Raw genomic sequence first — 4848 nt, forward strand, 5'->3', positions numbered from 1 at the left:
TTCCTCTTTTTTCAGACATTACATCATTTTTAAAGACATTTTTCATTCCCCTCAATGATGTTGTCATTCTTCATTCTTTATAAGCCTTTTATCGATCTCCTATTTTTTAACTGGCTTTCATCTTTTTAGGTGGACAAAATTCTCCAAACTAAATTCTTAATATCTAACAATGATCCACATACTAATTATTAGAAACTCCAGCCCACTCCAAGAAAGTAAATAGAGTTGAACATGTCTTATGGTTTAGATTAACCTGATATTCAAACTTTTTCTTAATCAATTTGAATGTAAGAACTTGAGTGATATTTTATTTAGATGATCAAGCTCCAACAATATAAAATCCAATCACACTTCTCATCATACTCAAAGCATTCTTAATTATACAATTTATTGCCTTCCAAATAGAGTTTAACTCAAAATATTGAAAACTTTCCAAAATTTTTGCTCAAAACTGAGAAAACACTTATTAGGTTTACCTAATCCCCAGACCCCCACAAAAATCTACATTATCCTTAATGTACAAGAGATAAACATATAATGTAAATGAGGCAATGAAAAGAAAGGAAATCGTGATGGAAAGATAGTACTTGGAGGAAGGAAATTTAAAGCCTTTCCACAAATCTCAGCATAAAAATGGGTTAGCAAACGACAAAACTCAACAGAGTATAAGCAAACTATCCTAAAACAGTGGAAGCAAACAACCCTAGTCTTAAGAAAGCGATAAATCTATCTATACCTCCATCAGACTAGGAGATCAATCCTAGTAAGCAGGATCACTCAGAGGTATGGACATGTCCTCTGAATCAAATTTCTCAACAAATGGCTTTAATCGATGTCCATTTATTTTGAATTCATTGTCACTGTCTAGATTCTTTATCTCGACAGCCCCATAAGAATACACATTAGTAATAGTGAAAGGGCCGGTCCAACGAGATCGGAGCATTCCTGAAAAAAGATGTAACCGAGAATTGTAAGGACTTTCTGGTTAGGAAGAACGATTTCCAAAGGATGTTCTTATCATGGAACACTTTCATACTGTCTTTGTAAATTCTCGAGTTCTCATATGTGTCATTCTGGATCTTCTCTAGTTCGTTCAATTGTTGTTTGCACAGCAAGCTAGCATTGTCCAAGTCAAAGTTCAAATTCTTTATAGCCCAATGAGCTCAATGTTCCAGTTCCACAGGTAAGTGGAAAGCTTTCCTATAGACGAGTCTAAAGGGAGACATTTCAATGGGAGTTTTAAAGGTTGTACGGTAAATGTAAAGACCCCATCCATTCCATTTTCCATGCATATGTGCATGATGATTGATGCCCTTAGCTAGACCTGGATTGGCCGTTCATAGTACATACCTGATTGACCGAAACCCCAAGACCTCGAAACCTATCTCATATCGACCACCCCATCGCCGCGATCGTGGAGGTACCACCCGTGCTTCAGTATGATACTCCGTTAGTGAGATACGCCGTGAAGAATAATAAGTGTATCATGTGTGCATGGTGCCATGTATTTCATTCCACACATGCGGACAACACATACCATGCACACATGCACATGCCACACATGGGTGAGAGAACTCTACCCATGTGTGTGATGTCACACACCCATACCTCTCCTCTCTCATGTGCATGAAAAGTCAACCTTTCTCCATACCATACACTATGCATGACATCATCACACCATGCAATCCCATGCTCCTTTAATCCAACATTAATTACAAAGCATGAATTAATTACCATAATCCTAGCCTAAGCTAATATTAATCACATTAGCCTAACTTAACAAAGAATTTATCCATTTCTTTATAAATACCCCTCTATCCCTTAGCATTTCACCATTTTCCATAGAGAGAGAGAGAGGAGTGATCTTGGTGGGCCATCAACTCCATCAATCATATCCCTTCCATCCATCTCAATCATCAATTCCATCCCTTCCATCCATCTTAACAATCCATGTAATTCATCAAGGTGAGTACACCCACCCTACTCATTCTTATTTTTGTTTTTGTTGTGTTTTTATATGGTGGAGATAATGTTGATCATAATGATGTGATTAATGGTGTGGATGTATAGGAGAATACATGTAAAAAGATGGTTAATAGTAGTGGTGATGTTATTATGATAATGATGTGAATAATGGTGTGGATGTATGAGGGAAAATATACAGCACTTCAATTATTATAGGCTTTATGTGGGACCCATTGATAGTGGGTCCCACCAGAATTTTGTAGGCCATCCAAACTATCTAAAGTGTGGCCCATTGGGCTGGCCACATACTCACACATACACACATGTGACACACACCACATTTACATTAAATAAATTAATAAATAAATAAATAAAAACAACAAAAAAGGGAAGAAAAGAGAATGGACGTTGGACGCTGCAGTAAGCAGCATCCAGCTGCTTTTGAATAAAAGGGGCTGGGTTGTAGGTCCACAATGGGCCCCACTCATGATGTATATCTTTAATCCATGCCATCCATTTGATTCCCCAGCTCATTTTAAGCATTGAGCTGAAAAATGAAGCCAATCTAAATCTCTAGTAGGCCACACCATTAAAAGGATTATTTTAATAATAATAAACTGTTAAGGCCCGCTGTAACATTCCTGTACGTAAAAAAAAATATCTAATATTGGACTCATTAGGCCCATCACGAATCAGGGAACCTAGTAGGCGGAGTGGATCATCGTGATGTCGGCGCCACCTATGAAAAACCATAGAAAAATAGAAAAACAAAACAAAAAAAATGTATAGCAAAGGGCGTCAGCCCATTGCTGACGTCCAGCGTCTAGAGGACCCTAGAGGTTGTAACGGGCAAGGAAATGGGCCCCACCATAGGCCCCACCTTGATGCTTGTCGAGCATCTACACCGTGCATTTAATGGGTCCCCTTTAAAAATGGGACACCCCCGAAAATCAGCTGTACACAGAACTCAGGTGGCCCACACCATCTAAAATCATGTGAAGACATATTAAAACATATAAGAGCACTCCCACCCCCCCCCCCCCCCCCCCCAAGTGAGACACACACAATTGATGGACTGGATCTCTCAAGTGACCCACCTTGATGAGAAATATACAAAAATTAATAATAAAATAAAATAAAATAACATAAAAGAAAAGGGTGTGGAGGAGGTTTTTTGGGGCTGATCATGGTCATACCATGATGAATGTTCTAAATCCACACCATTCATCCATCTTACTTGCCCCATTTATTGCATGGTCCCAAAAAGCAAGCCGATTAGAAGTTCATGGAGGCCATGCCACTCAGATAGTGAGAATTGTACTTCAAATACTTAGATTTTTTTGGGGCCCACCTTGGTGATGAAAAGTATATCTAGGACATTCATCCACTCCTTCAGACCATTTTAAGTCATGAGTAAAAGAATGAGGCAGATCCACACCTTAGGTGGACCACACTATAAGAAACAGTGGGAATAAAAATCTCTACTATTAAATCTTTTGAGTTCTACTGTGATGTGTGACTGCCACCAAAGTTGGGTCAGCCATTAGACCGTGGAGCCAACTCATTACATGTATTATCCAAGTCGTCCATCATTCAGACCATCCATGTGTTATGAGTCCCACCCGACGTATGTACCTTGTATCCATGTCATTCATCTAGTGGGTGGTATCAGCTATGATGTTGTTTGTTGTACAAATTGTTCATGAGGTGAACCCCACCATGTCAACGGGACCCACAATTATACAAAATATAATAATAATAATAATAATAATAAGGAAAGGGAATTGCATGCTTACTAATGAAAGTTTCCCTGGACATAATGTGATGCATGTGAAGCCCACCTAGGTGCATGTGTTGTATACCCACACTGCTTATATATTTTCTAGTCACTTAGGAAGTGAGCACACCTCCTGCCCGGGGATACAAGATGAAGATTTTAGGTGGGCCACGCTATAAGTAGAAATAGTAGTAATAACCATTGGAAATTCTTTGGCTCTAGTGTGCCCTTATATGCTGGGATGCTTCCTTGACCATGGACTCTACCTTGTAGTATGATGTAGATCCATGCCATTCATCGGTTTATCCTTATCATTTTAGGGTATGATCCCATAAACTAGTTAGATTCAAATCTCATGCCACGGGAGCAATATTGATCACTTGTCCACCATTAAATATTTTCTAGAGCCGCAACAATGTTTATGAGAAATCTATCCATCTATTCTTTTTAACCAATCATGGACCACCTAATATACATGTTTTACTAGCCATTCATTTATTTTGATTAGATCATTTTAGAGTGTGGGACTACCTATATATTTATTACAATCTAAGTTGTTTTCATGGTGCCCATTGTAATAATCATTCCTCATTTAGTCCGTCAATTGGTAGGAATCATGTGGATCACTACACTATAGGAATTTGGGATCTTGGGTGACCCAACTAGTAGTGTGGATTGGTAGAAGTAGTGTGGACCACCACATGTGAGTGTTTGATTTTTATAGCCCACCTAACTGTATGAAAATTGGGGCAATTGTGTGACTGCTTGTCTAAGTAGATTTATGATTGTTGTGGCCCTTAACCACATGATCACTGATGGGATGAATGATAACTAGATTTGACAAAATGGTGCTAAATATGTAGCTCATAAATCTTGTGATCATGCGTGACGTGGATAGCCGTGAATCATGTGGGTTTGTGGGGAATGAGTGGCCCAACCATATGATCAAGTGGTGCTTTAGTGACTGATAAATTATGTGAAATTGTGGTACTGGCCGCCTGACTACGTAAAAATTTAGTAAAGTGGTTGCCCCATTATGCAAAATATGGTATAATAATAATAATAATAAGTAACTATCTCACCTTAAGTCCCTTATTATGACAAGT

The sequence above is a fragment of the Magnolia sinica genome, chromosome 14 (assembly GCF_029962835.1).
Source record: "Magnolia sinica isolate HGM2019 chromosome 14, MsV1, whole genome shotgun sequence".
NCBI lineage: Eukaryota > Viridiplantae > Streptophyta > Magnoliopsida > Magnoliales > Magnoliaceae > Magnolia > Magnolia sinica.